Source organism: Bufo bufo, chromosome 7 (assembly GCF_905171765.1).
Source record: "Bufo bufo chromosome 7, aBufBuf1.1, whole genome shotgun sequence".
In the NCBI taxonomy this organism is placed as follows: domain Eukaryota; kingdom Metazoa; phylum Chordata; class Amphibia; order Anura; family Bufonidae; genus Bufo; species Bufo bufo.
In genome coordinates, this window is record NC_053395.1 from 185,592,427 (window position 1) to 185,613,536 (window position 21,110).

The 21,110-nt window shown below is 43.0% G+C and overlaps 1 protein-coding gene across 1 annotated transcript in view; it reads right to left on the bottom strand.

The window, feature by feature from the left end:
* LOC121008125 (rap guanine nucleotide exchange factor 4-like) overlaps nucleotides 1-1,599 on the bottom strand; it is a 198,810-nt gene extending 197,211 nt beyond the window's left edge. The window contains exon 1 of the mRNA XM_040440478.1: nucleotides 1,362-1,599. The gene's annotated coding sequence lies outside the window, so the exon portion shown is untranslated. The remainder of the gene's footprint in view (nucleotides 1-1,361) is intronic.
* Nucleotides 1,600-21,110: the final 19,511 nt, after the last annotated feature.

Consider the following 21,110-nt stretch of genomic DNA (forward strand, 5'->3'; position numbering starts at 1 on the left):
AAAAACACTGTGATACCACCCTAAGGGCTCATTGACACGACAGTATGTATTTTGCGGTCCACAAGACACGAATCCTCAAAAAAAACAGATGTTGTTGTCGTTTTTTGTTTTTGTTTTTTTGCTGACCCAATTTAACAATGCCTGTCCTCGTCCGCAAAACGGACTTGTGGAACAGACTTGCGGACATACGGATATGAAATGCACACAGAGTCATTTCCATTTTTTTGCAGCCGCATTGAAATGAATGGTTCCGCATACGGGCCGCAAAAAAAGAAAAAACGGAACAGACACAGACAAAAAATAGTTTGTGTGCATGAGCCCTAAACAAGATGTTAAAACATGGTGCAGAGGTCACTGCAATTAATATAGGAGGGAAATGATTTTGCAAGTTTTTGAAGTTAATAGAAAAATAAAACACTGAACAACATTTACATAGAAAGCTATAGGAGCACCGGGTGCTCAGGAGAAGATGGGGGACGCCGGACCCCTGCCCGTCACATGACCCTCTTAAGAGGAAACCGAATTGTATGACTCTTGTTGGCATTCTGATCATAGTTGACACTGGTCTAGGAGGAGAGGGCACTTCTCACACACTTCTCTCACAAGTATTAGAATTTGCTCTCGTTATTAACCCTGTATATTAATGAGGGATCAACAGATAGTGGACCTATAGGCCACAGAGCAGCATTTACTATGATGGAACCTGCCAATGTTATACTAATATATAGAATATACCATAATTGGTTACAGGATCCACCCCGATCTACTCCGTACCCACTTCACCCACCCACTGCAGCTCAGGCACAGACGCCAGTCATCTTCAGCATCACTTATATATTATTCAAAGCTTCCAATCTTGCCTACCAAACTCTTTTCTACACATTAAAACGCTCTATAAATTCCTTCTGCATCACTACCCACTGCTTTCACCACCGCTACAAAAAAAATAAAAAATAACAAACTTCATTAATTAGGAATGTTAAGAAAGTAACATAAAAAGCGATGCCACAAACTACATTGTTACGTTATTTGCAGTCCTGGCATTGGATTTTGTGGCCATCAAGAGTTAATGGTAGTTTGACGAGAATGCCTACTTATCTATGATCAGGCATAAATATATATATTTTGCGCACAGGCAGATGTAGCAGAGCTGAGCTGGTCATTTCAGCATCGCCAAGTTCAACGTAACTCATGATCTGTTAGCTGTGGTTTTCCAAAGGACTGCAGGCAAATCTACAAGTTATCTCAACTCGGTGGGTTGTTAGTGTAGAAAAGAAACAGTGTCCAGCTCTGCTACACCTCTATCTATCTATCCATCATTAGAGAAAAAGAAGAAGATGCTAGAAATAATGATAACTTACAGTAGTATCTCTTCATAGGTAGGGCTCAATAAGAAGCCCCAGGGGTCCAGCTCCTCACTCTGCTCTTCCCTCAGCTGTGACCCAGGCACATGGTCAGGCTGAAGCAGGTTTTCCCTCTGCCATGCATGCGAATATGACTGATTTTGACTGTCTTGTCTTTCAAGAGCCGATTAACAATGCAGCCTCTGCTTATGTATCCAGCTGTGCGCTTCCTCAGTGCCTCCGAAAAACCAGGCGGCACATTCTTTCCAGGGCTTCCTCTATAGAGCAATCTCTGAACAGACACTCCTGGTCAGGATGCTCCACTGTATTATGCTGATCCTCCCCTTCCTATCTGACTGTGAACAGCAGCAGCCGCACACAGAGGCAGGGTCCCTCAGGACTGCTTTTTTTCCCCTGTATGTCAGATCTATACTCTTCTGTAGATGTTATCAGATGCAAATATGGGCTTTTAAACCGTCTGTTCCTGTGCAACATGTACATAAAACCACAAACTGCTACTACCAGGGCATTGTCTTTTTCCTGTTCCTTTCCATACAATGCGCAGAGTAGGCAGATCAAACACAAGTCGAGGTTTTAAATAATTTTTTTTAAGTGCGGTGTGCAGGTTGAAGTACAGATCCATTTTTAAGAGTCACATCAAACGTAGGGTTTCTCTATGCACACCCCCCCCCCCCCCCCCCCCCCAAAAAAAAAGACCAACAATATATCCAGCAGTAAGGGTTCTAATACGAAAGACAGCTAATCTGTAAATAATCTCCTGCCATCTGGCTGAAAGCAAAATGGGACCATCTTTTAAGAGCAGACTCCACACTCTTCATAACTCGTACCCACTACTATCTCCAAATAAAATAGGCCGCCAGCTATAAACCGTTATACTGCTGCCTAATGGAGTCCAGACAATCCGACAGTAATGTGATCTTATAGCATGGAATTAATTGCCAATTTAAAAATTTTCAACACAGATTTTTTTTACCTGGTTATACCAAAATACATTTAGCCATTCAATGCTAAGTAACATTCATATACATTGCTCAAATAATACAACCACTCACTAGCAAAATAATACCGCCATACAAGGCCCAAATAATAAATACTGAACATACAGTACTAAAACAACAATGACATATATGGGGTCATTTATTAAGAGCAGCGTTTTAGAAGGCAGTCTTAATACCCCTGCGCTGTCGCTTTATGCATCTAAGTTATGTAGAAGCGCCGGACTCTACATAACTTAGGCTTGTGATGGCTAACCTCCGGCGCTCCCGCTGTGGTAAAACTACAACTCCCAAGATGTACACTTGCTTTGACTGTTCTCAGAACTCCATAGAATTGAATGGAGCATGCTGGGAGTCGTAGTTTCACCACAGCTAGAGTGCCGGAGGTTAGCCATCACTGACTTAGGCCATCCACCGCCGGTGCTTAACAGTCCTAAAACTATGCCAAAAACCCTTGCTGGCAAAGATTTAGACAATTTTCTAGGCCTGCCTTCCCTCTTCCCTGCCCGCGCCACATTCCTTTCTTTAGAACTGGCGCACGTGCTGTGGAAGGGGAAGAAGTCGGAGATTTGGTCGCAAATCCTCTTTGCGACCGAATCTGCGACAGATATACGCCATAAATGACCCCCATAATGCCCACAAAGTACTGCACATATTTTCCACACTATATTGCCACCTACTACACAAATCCCAGAACAAATAATACTAGTATACAATATCCACACAGTAGGTATTGGTAATGTATCTAGTTGCCAAGGACAGATAGCAGTTAATGGAAAAGTTCCTGGAAGTCCAGGGCAGTTTACATGCTCTACCTCACGTTTCTCCTGGAGGGGTTCAGTCTTTGAAAGCCCCCTAGTAAAGGGAGTCCCTAAGCAAATACCAAGCATGTACAACCAGCCCTGAACATATAAAAATGACAGTACTATAATTAACTTGCCCTTTCATATTCATACTGTAGCCCACTCAGGTAACAGTATATTTTCTATTCATAATATTGCAAAAGATTAAACTTGGTTGAAAAGCAACAATTATTTTACTGATCCAGGAATCTGCCCAGAGCAGTTGTCGCCTTTCTTCTTCCTTATGCTTGTTGGATTGTGCAAAAGTTATGTTCTGCAAAGCATGCTGAAGAGCAATGCAAGAAAGGGAAAATCAGAGATTCTGCATGTCATGAATGATTCCCCACGATATTTAGAGAATATTGCATACAGTATGAATGTTTTATTTTCTTATCACAGGTAAGAAAATTAAAGAAGGGCTTTGACTGTTGGCTAGAAAATCGCTGTGTCCTTAAGATAACACTGAGCTGCCAAAGGACAGAAGCGGAAGGTCTTGCCACGAGAATATAGATCTATATATAACAATTATTGGACACAGGAGTAAGATTTTTTCTTTATATTAAGAAATTACGACTATTTTTCTCACTAGTTCTAAGCATCTCCAATTAAGAAAAATGAAGCAATTTAGCTTTTTACATGTACATTTTTACATGTACATCTCCTACACCCAACAATAATGTGCCCACAGTACCCCAGTAGTAATAATGCCACCATAGTGCCCCCAGCATAATCAAGAACCCTCTATAAGACACCCCTTTAGAAGCCCCAGTAGTAATACGGCTGATCTATAAGGGCCCCTACAATGTCCCTCTTGTATTGGCATGCAACCTGTAGTAGCTCCAGTAATTATAATGCCTCCTGCAGTAGCCCTAGTATTTATAAGGCCCAACTGTAGTGCCCCTAGTATTTATAATGCCCCCTGCAGTGCCCCCTGTAGTTATAATGCGCTTTAGTGCCCCTTGTGTTATAACGTCCCCCAGTGCCCCCTATATTATAATGTCCCTCCTGTAGTGCCCCCTGTATAATAATGCTCCCCTGTAGTGCCGCGTGTATTTTAATGTAGTGCCTGTTTTAATGACCTATTATACTGCCCAGTGCATTATTTTAAAACCAATTTTCATTTTGTAAAGAACAGCCATACAATGAACAAAAACATCTACCTAAAAAAATGGATCGGTAATTGCAATATCCAAGATATTTAATCTAGGTAACGATCATAAACAAAGGGTAAAACTAGGTTTATAAGAAGGTCTGGGGTCTTCCCTTGTATAGTTGAAACAATGAGGCTATGTATAAATAGGAAGACCCATAAGAAGCACAATTCTGGAAGTAATTGGAAAAGCAAAACAATGGGGGAGACATAAAAAGGCAAAAGGGAGGAGCCAAGAAAATAAAAAATAAGAGGTGGATAGATTTATAATACGTGTTAAAAGCTGGATATCCAGGTGAATGATGAGAACTAACTCATCGCTAACTCAACCTTGGTAAAACAATATTTGTGTGAAGGGATAGTCACATTCTATTCGAAATCATGGCCCCGTATTATAATGCCCTCTTTACTGCCCCCCTGTATTATAATGGCCTATTTATTATCCCCTATATTATAATGGCTTCTTAATGCCCCTTGTATTACAACAGGCCCTTACTTCCCCCTGTATTATAATGATTCCTTTATTGCCCCCTGTAATACCCCCAGTAGTGCAAAAAAAAAAAAATTATATGTACCCACCTGCGCAGTTGATCCCATGGAGCTCTCCTTGCCCTAAGAGCTGCACTGGCAAGTGCTAAAGTATCAGTCTCCTCACTGGCACTAGCACAAGATTTCAGGGTCAGGTATCCGCACAATGAGGATGCCTGGCCCTGTCAATCAGGGCATGAGAGCGAGAGGAGGAGCTGAAGCCCGGCTCTGAGGAATTAGTCGAGCCCTCGGTGCTCTAAGCACCTCAATTGCATAAAAATAAAAGTAAGAATTTCATTGCAATAGTACACCTAATTGCAGCATATTTAATTCACCATGATTAACCCCTCCAGGCAGTATGCCTGGTTTAATAGAGTTGATCATGTTGACAGATGCTCTTTGAGCATTAGGCCATTTTTCTAATTAAATATATTCCCTTTAAGGGATTAGGAGACGATTTCAGTTTTCTGTCGTGGTTTGATTTGGACATATTATACATATCGTAATAACATGAGGAGATCTCTGGTGTTATGAACGCAAACCGCAGCAGTAATAATTACTGAACGTATTAGACTACTTTCACACTAGCGTTTTTTAAAGATCCGTCATGGATCTGCAAAAGCGCTTCCGTTACAATAATACAACTGCAAATGAACGGATCCTGTTGTATTATGTCTTCTATAGCCATGACGGATCAGTCTTGAACTCCATTGTAAGTCAATGGGGGACGGATCAGTTTTCTATTGTGCCAGATTGTGTCAGAGAAAACGGATCCGTCCACAATGACTTACATTGTGTGCCAGGATGAATCCGTTTGGCTCCGCTTCGTCAGGCGGACAGCAAAACGCTGTAGGCAGTGTTTTGGTGTCTGCCTTCAGAGCAGAATGGTGACTGAACGGAGGCAAACTGATGCATTCTGAGCGGATCCTTATCCATTCAGAATGCATTAGGGCAAAACTGATCCGTTTTGGACCGCTTGTGAGAGCCCTGAACGGATCTCACAAACGGAAAGCCAAAACGCTAGTGTAAAAAGTAGCCTTACATATTCATATATGGTTAGCTTTAGAGCTCATGTTCGTATTACAGCTACGTACAGCCTGTATGTTGTATGGAGAAATAATACGGCACTCGCAGACTTCTATGTCACCAAAGTCTCATTTGTGGGATGTATCATTGGGGATACTGTATTATTAAGCATTGCTTCCAGTGTGGAGTGACCCCATAGCTTGACGCCGAGCGAAACATGAACATAGAGAGGATGAGAGAACAGATTTGCTTGCAATCATTTTTTTACATTTACATGACATTTGAGTTATGTGCACATTTTGGGGGTCATTTATTAAGATGGTCTTAATAAACCCTTGCGCTGGATCCGCCGAAGTTATATACAGGCGCTGGCCTCTACATAACTTCGGCGCATACACCACAACTGTAAGCCAGCTTCCTTGCTGGCTTAAATTTAGACCATTTTATAAGCCTAAAACAGGCGTAGAAAATGATAAATGAAACGGGTCTGCCTGCTCGTCCCCTTCCCCGCCCAAAAAACACCCCGATTTATTTTTTTTGCACCTGGCGTAAGCTGGGAAAAGTCGCTAATTACGAACGCAAATAACCTTTGCGCTTCAATCTGCGACAGATATACACCAGAAAACTGGTGTATATCTGATAGTAAATTATCCTCTCTATTCGTTTTTGTCGCATCTTGTAGATCCTTGTAACATGACATGTCATGAAGCACTCTAAATTTTTTTAACATATAATGTTATCTCAGAAGTAATATTCTAGTTGTGTAATTTGTTTCAGCCTAGCTCTGTTCCATACACATTTTGAACTATTTTATTATGGGCACCTGGGTCATATGAATACAGTCTTACCACCAGTGCAGAGATATGTCTCTCCTGTATGGCTAACTTCCTGTTCTGCACAAACATAGAAGAGGATTCTTTACGGTAAGAGCAGTGAGACTATGGAACTCTCTGCCTGAGGAGGTGGTGATGGTGAGTTCACTAAAAGAGTTCAAAGGGGCCTGGATGTATTTCTGGAGTGTAATAATATTACAGGCTATAGCTACTAGAGAGGGGTCGTTGATCCAGGAAGTTATTCTGATTGCCTGATTGGAGTCGGGAAGGAATTTTTTCCCCTAAAATGAAGAAAATTGGCTTCTACCTCACAGGGTTTTTTACCTTCCTCTGGATCAACTTGCAGAATAACAGGCCGAACTGGATGGACAGGTCTTTTTTCAGCCTAACAAACTACACTGAACAAAAATATAAACACAACACTTTCGGTTTTGCTCCCATTTTGCATGAGCTGAACTCAAAGATCTGAAACATTTTCTACATACACAAAAGACCCATTATTCTTAAATGTTAGTGAGCACTTCTCCTTTGCCGAGATAATCCATCCCACCTCACAGGTGTGGCATATCAAGGTGCTGATTAGACAGCATGAATATTGCACAGGTGTGCCTTAGACTGCCCACGATAAAAGGCCACTCTGAAATGTGCACAGTTTTGCATTACTTGGGGGGGAATGGGAAAGGGGGGGGGGGGGTAAAAAAAAAACTGTCACCATTTGCCTCACGCAGTGCAACACATCTCTGTCGCTGGTTCACAAATCTTCAATAGCTGTGCGAAGTTGCAGAATATTGGCAGGAACGGAAACATGCTGTCGATCCAGAGCATCCCAAACATGTTCAATGGGTGACATGTCCGGTGAGTATGCTGGCCATGCAAGAACTGGGATGTTTTCAGCTTCCAGGAATTGTGTACAGATCCTTGCAATATGGGGCCGTGCATTATCATGCTGCAACATGAGGTGATGGTCATGGATGAATGGAACAACAATGGGCCTCAGGATCTCGTCACGGTATCGCTGTGTATTCAAAATGCAATCAATAAAATGCACCTGTGTTCGTTGTCCATAACATACGCCTGCCCATACCATAACCCCACCGCCACCATGGGCCACTCAATCCGCAACGTTGACGTCAGCAAACCGCTCACCCACGCGACGCCACACACGCTGTCTGCCATCTGCCCTGAACAGTGAAAACTGGGACTCATCCTCGAACAGAACGCCTCCGAATGTGAGCATTTGCCCACTCAAGTCGGTTACGACAGCGATCTGCAGTGAAATCCAGACCCTGATGAGGACGACGAGCATGCAGATGAGCTTCCCTGAGACGGTTTCTGACAGTTTGTGCTGAAATTCTTCGGTTATGCAAACCGATTGTTGCTGCAGCTGTCCAGGTGGCTGGTCTCAGACGGTCATGGAGGTGAACATGCTGGATGTGGAGGTCCTGGGCTGGTGTGGTTACACATGGTCTGCGGTTGTGAGGCCGGTTGGATGTACTGCCAAATTCTCTAAAACGCCTTTGGAGGCTGCCTATGGTAGAGAAATGAACATTCATTGCACAGGAAACAGCTCTGGTAGACATTCCTGCAGGCGGCATGCCAATTGCACGGTCCGTCAAATGTTGCGACATCTGAGGCATTGTGCTGTGGGAGCAAACTGCACATTTCAGAGTGGCCTTTTATTGTGGGCAGTCTAAGGCACACCTGTGCAGTATTCATGCTGTCTAATCAGCACCTTGATATGCCACACCTGTGAGGTGGGATGGATTATCTCGGCAAAGGAGAAGTGCTCACTAACACAGAGTTAGACAGATTTGTGAACAATATTTGAGAGTAATGTGTCTTTTGTGTATGTAGAAAATGTTTCAGATCTTTGAGTTCAGCTCATGCAAAATGGGAGCAAAACCAAAAGTGTTGCATTTATATTATTGATCAGTGTATGTTACAGGATTGCATAATCTATTAATTTATCCTGGCATCTCTCAGACACCACCACTCCACAACTTACATGTTTCTCTGTATGTCCCTCCATACATAGAGTGCTGATGAAAATAAAATTTTTGCTCAAACAATATTTCTTGTCTGTCTGAGCTGTGCGCAGAATTTCCTCCAGATGCATCTTCACACTACTCCCCCTGCCTCCTGCTTTTAACAGCTGACAGGGAGAAAGCAGGAGGCAGAGGCGAGAAGCAGAAGCTGTATCTCATAGGATACACAGAGAAGAGTTAGGGGACAAAAGTTCTTTGTCACTGATCTGTCACTAGATGCTCTTAGATAGGGCTCAAAGCAGGCCAGCTCCATCTCTGCAAAGCCAGAGGCATAATGGAAAAGGTCGGCTGCATTAGAGAAACCAAATAAGAGAGGAAGAAGGAATCAAGATGGCACATCAATTTAAACAGGTATACACAAGGCATAGACAAGAGCTTTTTCATAGCCTATGCCGCACTGTATATATAGGGGAAAAAAATAACTGCAGTGCTTCTTTATTGGAAACTAGTCACATTGAAAATACACTTACAGGCTATGTACACCTTTGGGGGCAATTTTTTTTAATTATTGCATTGTACTTATTTTGAGCTAAAAATTTATTAAATTTCAAAAAAATATGGCATCCTTTTTTTCTGTACAGAGCTGACATGCTCTAGTAGCATCCTTTGGATTTTCTGTCTTTTCTATCAGACCAGCAGCAGACGGACTCCTTATCTCTGCTCTCTGACATTATAAACAAACACTCATTATAGCTCAGTTCTAAAAATGAAAATACTACAGGACACGATCAATAATTCTCTATATTTCCTTTAAGGAGTCTTCCTGGAAATGCGTTAAAGACAATTAAAGACAAAGTAAGGAGCATCTGACAGGTAAAATGCATGTAAGGACTATCAATTAAAGGGCATCTGTCAGCAGATTTGTACCTATGAAACTGGCTGACCTGTTACAAGTGCACTTGGCAGCTGAATACATCTGTGTTGGTTCCATGTTCTAAGAAAAATTATGTTTTAATATATGTAAATTAGACTCTAGAAGAAACAGGGGGCGTTGCTCTTACACCTAGAAACTTATCTCTCTCTGCAACTACCCCGCCCTTTTCACTTTGATTAATGGGGAGTGAGGACGTTTCACTGGCCCTGTCAATGAAAGTGCAGAGGGTGCAGAGAGAGCTGAGCCTCTAGGTTTAACTGCAACACCCCCATTGCTCCTAGAGGCTCATTTGCATATACTAAAATCATCATTTTTCTCAGCAATGCGGGCACATAGGAACATGGGACCAACACAGATGTCTTCAGCTGCCAAGCGCACATGTAACAGGTCAAAGAGTTCCTTTGGTTTCCAAGTACATTCCCAGAATAACAAAAAAAAATTTGAACTGAAGAAAACAGTAATATACTTTGAATTCCACACTAGTTTATAGCCTAGGTCCCAGGACCAGTTTATTTATAATGGGCTCTAGGCAATAAGCAAGGCTGCCATACTGTTTGTTTTTTATTTATTTATTTAATAATTTTTCACCTTACATATAAATATCTCTAGTGGGGGGCGGAGCTTGCCGATGGCGAAGTAAGCAGCACGCAGCCTGAGCTCCTGAATACCACCAGCTTTATTACATTGCCATAGCGCAAAGAAGTCCGCAATACTCTTTATGGGTCACAAGAAGGGTCCACCTTCCACCCCAGCACCTGCAGCGCGTGACCCGGGCGACGTATCGCGCTTTTTCAGCTCGTCTAGCCAGCCGGGGACCTTAAGCGCAGGAGCCGCTGTTTCCAAGATGGCATGAGCCCGGCGCCTCAACGCCTGTGACTAGAGGGAAGACTGCAGCCCTCAGTTCCCGCGCCCAGGGAGATCAACTCACCGGAGGGCCCCCGACCTCACATGCAGCAGCGATGTGGCCATGTCTTCCCCCCCACCATCCAGAAGCTCTGAAGCCTCACCAGGCCCACAGCTTTGTCAGCGTGGGTCTCCAGCCATGTCGGCTTCTTCAGACAGGTCACCTGCCATCCACTCCCAAGTTGATGAGTGGGATTGGAAAATGCACTTAAAATTTCTCCCCACTACCACAGAAGTGGACGCGTTGCTTAGCAGGATGGAAGCCTCCCACAAGCAGGATATGGCGGCTTTACTCCAAGATATCAAACATGTGGGGCAGAGAGTGGAGGAGATAGAAAACAAGCAGGAGCAGATCCTCACTACCCTGGACTGCCACTACAAAGTCATAAATGCGCATGCTGCTCAGTTGCAGGACATTTTGACTCATATTGATGACATAGAAAATCGGAACCGGAGGAATAACCTTCGCATCAGAGGGGTTCCTGAAACCGTAGAAGATTTTGCCGCCTGGGTGCAAAGCCACTTTGCAACATTACTGAATGCGGCTCCTACTAAAGTCATTGAAATAGACCGTATACATCGGGCTCTCGGCCAAAAACAATCTGATCCGAAACGTCCTTGGGATATCATATGCCGCATCCATTTTTATAGAAAGAAGGAAATTATCCTTAGGGCGGCCCGAAGTGCAGTTGGCTCTACTATGGATCCAAATTCCATCCAAATTCTCCCGGATCTCGCAAGACGTACCTTGCAGCTCAGGAAAGTCTTAAAACCTCTCCTGTCAATACTTAGAGACAATGCTATTTTATACAGATGGGGTTACCCTTTTCAGCTCACTGCAAGGAAGGATGGGAGATCTGCTGTCTTCAAGTCTCTCGCTGACCTACCCAAATTCCTGGCCACATTTGACCTGCCTGCAGTGGACCTCCCAGAGTGGCCTAGGGCCCTTTTGGTACCTCCTCCCAGAGACAGCGAAGAGTGGCAGACGGCGACACCGAAACCCCAGAGGCCCTCCAGACGCCATCCAGGACCACCTGCTTGAGCTTAAAAGGCTGCCACGGGACCGGGACTCTTCATCTTCACGTGTGCTCGATTAGTGAATTTTTTCATGTTCATGTGTTGTTACATGCCATGTGTATTTTATTGCTGTATTTCTGTTTACATGCCGGAGGTCAGTAAGGCTGCCGTTCTGCCCTTGACCTCTCCTTCCCCTCCTTAGGGATAGACACCCAGTGTCGACCGTGACCATTGTCACATCTTAGCTTACTTCTGAGCCAGCGTTACTGGCTCACTCCTTTAGGAGTTTTGTTTGTGTCTGTCTAATAGTTGTTTGTCTGTTTTGTCTCTTACCCTATCTCTGCCCTCCTGTTCTCAGCTTCTCTATACTTACCCTATTCCCTACGCTCACAGGCGATTCACTCAGCGGAAGGGATGACCTCCCTTTCTTTTTGCACTTATAATGCTAGAGGCCTTAACAAACCAGAAAAACGTAGCCAGATCTTATATCACCTCCACCGGAAACGTGTCATGCTTGTTATGTTCCAGGAGACCCATTTTAAACTTGCCTTGGTTCCCAGGTGTGAACGTGGTTACTATACCACTTGGTTTCATAGTCCCAATCCTGTCAAAAAATCAGGAGGTGTTTCCATAGCCTTCCACAAAACTTTCCGCCCTGCGGTTTTGTCTTCGGACTTTGACGGTAGGGGGCGCTATATCTTCCTCAAGCTGTCTGATGGCCAGCGTGTGTATACAATTGCTAATGTTAATTTTCCCAACCAGGGGCATATACCGTTTGGCTCCAAGATCCTCAGAAAAGTAGCTCGCTTTGCGGATGGTTCCTCTATCATACTGGGCGGCGATCTCAATATGATGATGGACCCTGCCATAGATTCCTCGACTGGCAAGTCCTCTATCTTCCCGGCATTCCAGCACCGATTCAGGGAGGTCCTGTCTTCGCTTTGTCTAGTTGATTTGTGGCGAGTGTTGCATCCGGGAGTCAGAGATTTCAGTTTTCATTCTCAGGCCCATAATAGCTATGCTAGACTAGACCATCTTTTTATCTCACATAATTTATTAGATTCAGATCCGCTCTGTTCGATGGACGGATTCCTTTGGTCTGATCACGCACCTGTATATGGCCTTTTCCGGTTTCAACAGACATGTCCCCGCTCCTTCACGTGGAGATTGAATGATAACCTTCTAAAAGACCTGGTCTGCATGACCAACATTCGCACTGCCATTACAGAATTTACCAATATCCATCAAAACGACCCGTCCCGTCCCCTCCGATAAAATGGGAGGCTATTAAATGCGTCCTTAGAGGGATTTTTATATCCCATGGTGCCAGACTTAAGAAAGAATGCTCCGTGAAACTTTCCTCTCTCCTTATAGCACTTGACGGTAAGGAAGCATCAAATAAGCTTACCCCGTCCGATCAGTTGAAGGCTGACATTTCCCTTCTCCGTCAACAAATACTCCAAATCCTTGACCAGAGAACTCTCTGCCTCCGGGATAGGGTTAAATAAGTTTTTTCGAATATGGGGATAAAAGGGGCTTGCTAGGGCCCTACACCCTCGGCTTCCACTGACGCGGGTTACCTCAATTAACACACCAAATAAGGGCCATGTACATACTCCCTCCGAAATCTCATCGGAATTTCAAACTTACTATGGTACCCTTTATGATCTTAACACTGGGAGATACCCGGTCTCTGACTCCTATGTATCAGACACCTGTGACTACCTACGCCAATTTTGTCCCACACGTATTCCCACTGAGGACTCATTGACATTAGAAGACGATTTCTCCACCTCGAAACTCATAGGTGTTATGAAGGACCTTAAAAATGGGAAGAGTCCGGGACCGGATGGCCTAACCCCACGTTTCTATAAACTTCTCACGGAAGAGTTATCTCCTACCCTCCTCCAGACTTAACTCCATTTCACCTGATGTTCCATTTCCACCTCAATCCCTACAGGCACATATAGCAGTCATACCCAAACCCGATAAAGACCTCTCCCATTGTGCCAACTATAGGCCAATATCCCTTCTGAATGTGGATTTAAAAATATATGCCAAGCTAATTGCCCTGTGGTTACATCTCCACATACCGAAATGTATCCACCAAGAACAAGTGGGTTTTGTCCCAGGTAGGGAAGCACGTGACAGTACCTTGAAGTCCATGGGCATTATAGCCAGAGCCAGGTCTACCAGGTCTCCTCTGTGTCTGCTTTCAGTGGACACAGAGAAGGCTTTTGACAGAGTCAATTGGAGCTTTCTGGCCCAAACCCTAGAGTGTGTGGGACTGGACTCTAGAATAATTACTCGCATCATGGCTCTGTACTCTTCTCCTTCAGCCCAGGTCCGAGTTAATGGCCTTCTTTCAAAGTCTTTCACCATAAAAAATGCAACGTGCCAAGGTTGCCCTCTCTCCCCCTTCCTTTACATTCTAACCATGGAGTCCCTGGCTAATGCCCTGCGGAGCAACCAATCTATAAAAGGGGTTACTGTTGGGGCCACGGAACATAAATTATCCCTTTTTGCAGATGACCTGCTTCTATATCTCTCCTCCCCGAGAACAGGGCTTCCTTCGGTCCTTCAGGAATTTGAGAAATTCAGCAGGCTTAGCAAAAGTAAAGATTCAGAAATCCGAAATTTTGAATATATCACTTGCCCATCAGGAAGTTACCCATATTAGAGAAACGTTCTCGTTTAAAATAGCCACGGATTCGATTCGCCATTTGGGCATTAATCTCCCTGCTAACCCTAATCATCTTTTTAAATTTAACTACAAACTGTTGCTTAGATCCATCAAATCTAACCTCCAGAAATGGTCCCCCCCTTCAGATTTCTTGGTTTGGCAGAATCAACGCCCTGAAGATGGACATTTTACCCCAAATCCTCTACCTGTTCCAGACAGTCCAATGCAATATCCCTAACAGATTCTTTATCCAGCTTCGGTCAATAGCCTCTCGTTTTATTTGGAACGGCTCCAGGGCTAGAATAAGCTATAGAATTCTCTCTAGAGCGAAAAATCTGGGGGGAGCGGGTCTCCCTGATTTTCTGGCATACTATAGAGCCTCCATTGCAAACTGTGTGTTGGACCTAATTCATAATCGTGCCTCGAAACTCTGGGTAGACATTGAACATACCCTTGCTCGCGCCTTGTGCCAGGGATCTTCTGGCTTCCCAGCGCCGCACATAGTAATGTCCTCCAGACTCTTTACTCTCCATTACTCCAAATACTGGCAAAGTCTTGGGGAAGATTTGCCTCCAAAATTAACCTAATCTCCGCACCAGGCCCGTTGACGACTATTGCCACTCATCCTGATCTACCTTCCTCTGTTAGAAACATGCCATCATTCCGGGCTTCTCCTCCTTCCCAGATCCTAATAAAAGACATATATAAAGAATCAGGTCTTCTACCCCTTAGCGATCTATCACACATCTTCCTCAACTCTCCAGGTCGCTGGTTTCATTACCTCCAACTTCGCAGCTTTATAGGATCTCTGGCTCCCGGATCACAATTGTCCGCCCCTCTGAAACATTTTGAAAAGCTTTGTGTAGCAGACACGGGTCCTTGTCATGGTATATCTTTGATCTATGGTCTGCTTGGTGCCGGGGAGGTGGGGAATGACTCATTAAAGGGTTTCTATCACTTCGTTTCACCTATTTAGCTTTCAGACACTAGCGATCCGCTAGTGTATGCTTTATCTAACCATCCTAATATAAGAGCTTATTGTCCTGCCGTTTAGCTAAAAAAATAACTTATATAGATATGCAAATGAGCCTCTAGGTGCTATGGGGGCGTGATTAGCACCTAGAGGCTCCGTCTACCTTAACAAACTGCCGCCGCCCAGCGCGTCCCTCCAGCCCGCCCATCTCCTCCGGAATGCGATGCTCCTCGTATTCGGCGCATGCGCAGTGAATGTCTGATCGCTTCCCTGCGCCGATGACGTCATAGTGCTCCGAAGAACAGGCGCAGTGGAGATGTCTGAGCAGGGAAGAGATCAGACAATCACTGCGCATGCGCCGAATACGAGGAGCATCGCATTCCGGAGGAGATGGGCGGGCTGGAGGGACGCGCTGGGCGGCGGCAGTTTGTTAAGGTAGACGGAGCCTCTAGGTGCTAATCACGCCCCCATAGCACCTAGAGGCTCATTTGCATATCTATATAAGTTATTTTTTTAGCTAAACGGCAGGACAATAAGCTCTTATATTAGGATGGTTAGATAAAGCAGACACTAGCGGATCGCTAGTGTCTGAAAGCTAAATAGGTGAAACGAAGTGATAGAAACCCTTTAACTGACCAGTTGAGAGATGCTGGGTTTGTCTCTGGTTGGGAGAGTGAATTGGCGGTTTCTATTTCTGCTGAGCAATGGAACCGTTCCCTCTTATTTACCCATAAACTGCATCCTGGCGCTTGCAAGAATTGAATTATAAAATTCTCACACGTTGGTATATGACTCTGGTCAAGCTGCATCAATTCTATCCATCTGTCCCCAACACTTGCTGGCGATGCCAAGCGGCAGTTGGATCTATGCTCCACATCTGGTGGGACTGTCTGGGGGTCGGCCCCCTGTGGCAGGATATCTTCGCTCTTTACAATGCTCTATACCGGACTGCTATATCACCATCCCCCCTGATAGCTTTGCTTTCTGTTTACTCAGGTAGATTTAAGCATGTCAAAAAAGGGGCTCTTAAAACGTTTGTTCAATCTATGAGGCGGATTATACCGCGCCAGTGGAAATCATCAGACAGCCTGCGGAGAGTCACATGGGTACATGCTTTGGACACCTTGGTTCGAATGGAGGAGTTATGGGCGGAGGCCCATAATCAAACGCAAATTTACACACATACCTGGGGACCTTGGCTGCAATTCAGGGGCTCTCCTCGATTCCAAATTTGGTTAGACACGGGTGGTTACACCTGGTGACGTTCCTGATACTTTTTCTACAATTCCCCTTTCCCTTTTCCTGTCCTTCCTACCCTCCCCTCTTCCCTCCCCTAGTCTATGGTCTGTCTTTTGTCTTGTTTTTGTTTTTTGTTGTTATCTTTGAGTCATGTTTTCATAAGCACATTACTTGCTTTATTATTAATATGTAAAGAAGACGCTGGACACGAGCATCTGCTGCATTATTCTTCAACATATTTGGCTCATATATTGTGCATCTTATTTCTCTTTTATTTTTAATAAAAACTGATTGAACAATAAATATCTCTAGTGGCCTATGGTAGTGACAAGGTTAACTGTAAATTCCCTAGTGGTCTAAAGTGGTGCTGGTAGACATTTTATTGTATATTTCCTAGTAGTCCAGGGAAGTTAAGGGGTCACTAGTAAATTCAGATTGCTCTGGAGCCATTTTTAGGGGAGGCACCAAGAAATAAATTCCCAATGTTATGTAAAAGGGCAACCTACACTATAAAGGAGAAATAAATTTCAAATATTCTGCCAGGAATGTCATAGATACATGTGGGAAGATCACATCAGTAAAATCAGATTTCAAGACCTCCAGTGATTTTCAGAATGAGAAGGGCTCCATAGAGCTATTAAACCACTTTGGCACTGCTAAGAAATGTCTGATAGTGAAAATCTGATCCTAGGTTGTAAACAAAAAGCCATCCACATGTCAAAGTGCTTCAAGGTGTTGTCCGGTTTAGAAATTAAATTTTCAAATACCCAGATTAGGAATTCCAAATTAGGCTACTTTCACATTGGCGTTTTGGATTTCCATTTGTGAGATTCGTTCAGGGCTCTCAAAAGCGATCCAAAACGGATCAGTTTTGCCATAATGAATTCTGAATGGATAAGGATCCGCTCAGAATACATCAGTTTGCCTCCGTTCAGTCACCATTCCACTCTGGAGGCGGACACCAAAACGCTGCCTGCAGCGTTTTGCAGTCCGCCTGACGAAGCAGAGCCAAATGGCACACAATGTAAGTCAACGGGGACTGATCCGTTTCCCCTGACACAATCTGGCACAATAGAAAACTGATCCGTCTTTCCATGGTGTTCAAGAACGATCCGCCATGGCTATAGAAAACATAATACAACCGGATCCGTTCATGACGGATGCATGCGGTTGTATTATTGTAACGGAAGCGTTTTTGCAGATACATGACGGATCCGCAAAAAACACTAGTGTGAAAGTAGCCTTGAAGGGATTGTTCAGTTTTAAGAGGCAACTTGACAACTCAGGGGATCAACCTGTAATAAAGAATAGATTAGAGATGAGCGAATTTGGCAAGTTTTAGTTTGTTTCAAGTTTGAAAAATCTTTTGAAAAAATTACAAATCAATTAGTTTAAAACCAACAAAAAAGAGAGAGAGAACCTAATACACAAATTGCATTACACAACAATATATATATGTTGTCTAAGGGGTACTCTCTCATTATGGAGAGCCCCTAGTATGCGGAGTACATGTGTGCAGTATTGTAGGCCACGCAATGCCCCTCTGGGTTTCTGGGAAAGATATTCAAATTAGCTTTCCTAAGATGCCAGAAGATGTTGGCCATGATAATTTGCATATATTTTCCCCAGAATTTAAAAGGAGCGTAGTCCAGCCTACAATAATCATCACATATATGACCTGGTCTCCATAATAAAAATAGTACCCACCCAGAAGGTTTTTCCTGAAAAAGAGCTAGTTGCAGATGTGAGATTGGCTTAGCTATTTTTGTAGCTTTGCTACATAAGCATGTTTAAAAGGCAGGAAGGCATGTCTGCTAAATCCACTGTGTGAAAATAACACAGCACTCAAATGGATGCTGTGTTCTCCTTACTGTTTACCTAATTGCTGTGCAGTAGCAAGTAGTTATAGCTCCTGCTGTCCCAAATCACCTGAGGATACATCATCAGTATAGCAAAAACAGACAATACCTTTAACAATTTAAATTCACTATTTTGGATCAACTTCAGATGAACAATAGAGCCCTCCGAAATATCCTTCAACTAAAATTGAGTCAAGAAAATTACAACACACCACAAAGTTTACACTTCGCCCAACAAAACATGCAAGCTAGTTCTCTTTCTAGGAGGTCAAGAGAACCCCGTGAGAAATTTGCCTTACTTGGTTGATTGGCACCCTCTTTGGGGGTGCTCTTTATCATTAGGGAGACCCAAAAATATGTATGAGCATTGTATGACAGGCGACACTACTTTTGGTTTATAGAAATCACATTTGTGTACCAGGCTCTCTCTCTCTCTCTCATTGGTTCACCTGAAGCAAACCACAGGTTTGTATGAATTGACTTTTTGAAAAAAGTTCATTCATTCTTAGAACAGATGATTACTTACCTGACAGATCCAACGTTGCCAGCCCAGTTCTTCCAGCAGGGTTCTGTTTTCCTGTCTGCAGCAGTAACATCACGTCAACAAAATGTGATGTCACAGTACAACCTCTTTAACCCACCATCAGTCACATTAAAATTGTAATAGCCCTCCCAAAAATTTCATTTTTATTGCAGATTTTGAATTTACGTCTAAAGTAAATATAGTTGCTGCACAACTCATCTGACATAGTGTTTTTTAACCACTTAGTGACATTAGCCTTAAAGGGATTGCCCCACAAAAATATTCACATGCTTCAAACCAGCACCAGGCTCTAAATATTTTGTAATTCCATGTAATTAAACAAATTAGTGTAGCCACTGAGCTATTCAATAAAATGTACCACCTGCTGTTTGTTCCTAATTTTTCCATCCAGCTCACTGAGGTGATCACACACATTCAGTTTAAATCTGTATCAGCTATATCTTCTGATAGAAGGTGTGGTAGTTAAGGGAAAAAAGCTACAGCAGAAAGGACTAACCCCCCAAAGAAGAGACACTGCCCCTGAGCTGCCAGATTGAAATCTAGCAGAGCAATAGGAGCAATGAATGGGGAGATCTCTGGATCCATGTGAGGTACAGGGCTGGTTCTAGATTCGTTAGATAGAGATTGTCATGTAGTATAATATGATTTTAATTTTTTTTCATGGCAAATCATCAATCATGGCAAAACCAAGTTTCGCTGCAATTCAGAACATTTTTATTTTTCTGCCGACATAACCGTGTGAGAGCTAATATATTAGATCCCTCTCGAGTGATAATTATTATTGTTATTATTTTGTGTGGTAGTCCATGTTATTCTCCCCCTGGGGTTATGAGAAAGGAAAATGTTTATTTCCTCCCTGCAACCTGTCAGCTTCCCCACTGCCCCTCAATCCTCTTCTAGGCTGATGGTGGAAGGGCTGATTTAACCTTTCATTTCTCAAGCTCTGTAGGAGATGCTGAGAAGATTTAAACCAAGACCAGGATTGCAGCATTATCTCCACTACATCAGGAGATAGACTTTAGAAATTGGGTCAGGAGTGAAAACAGTCATGTTTTAAAGTGAAGATTGTCAGCTTTCAAACAAGACCAGGCCCATATCTAGCTCCTACAGAACTTAAGATATGAAGGGTTAAAGCGCCCGCCACCCTGCTGCTTGAGTTCTGATGGGGCTGAACTGTTAGGTCCTCTTCTCAAAGCCTGAGCAAAGCTCGGGCAAAACCATTAAGGGGTTTATGCAGGAAATTCCTGAATTAGGGATCTCTATCAATTAGTTGGTATAGAGAACAACAACAGTGTCTCTTTCTCTGGAGGACTTGACAAGCATGTGAATTATATGTAAATCCCATTGATTTTGATGGGTAACATGTAATGCTTAATTTATCATGATTTTAAAGTGAATTGAACATTTTTTTAAACAAAATGTATTACATACAAAAGGCTTGAACATTTGCTACCTGGCCCCCTTGCAGACTACAGCTGTTTATTGTGGGTGGAGGCACAGGACACCATTTCATCAGTTTCATTTTTAACAAATAGAAATTGTCCAAAGCGGACAACGACTTTAAAATGTCATGTCAGATTTTAAGTAGCAGAAATCTCTAAGCAGTGCCAAAAGGAGTAACCAGGCTTTCCTCCATCTAGGGCAGGAGTGGGGAACCTTTTTGCTGCAGAAGGCCATTTGGATATTTGTAACATCGTTCGCGGACCATACAAAACTCTCAACTTAAAAATTTGACTGCTATATTTGGTCAAACATATAATTAACTTAGGGGTTACAGAAATTGCCCTTCAATAAAAAAATAAAAAAAACTAGAGCGATGTATTTTTGCAGCACAAAATGGTCCCTGCACTATATATATTACATATACAGAGAGTGCAGAATTATTAGGCAAGTTGTATTTTTGAGGATTAATTTTATTATTGAACAACCACCATGTTCTCAATGAACCCAAAAAACTCATTAATATCAAAGCTGAATATTTTTGGAAGTAGTTTTTAGTTTGTTTTTAGTTTTAGCTATTTTAGGGGGATATCTGTGTGTGCAGGTGACTATATTACTGTGCATAATTATTAGGCAACTTAGCAAAAAACAAATATATACCCATTTCAATTATTTATTTTTACCAGTGAAACCAATATAACATCTCAACATTCACAAATATACATTTCTGACATTCAAAAACAAAACAAAAACAAATCAGTGACCAATATAGCCACCTTTCTTTGCAAGGATACT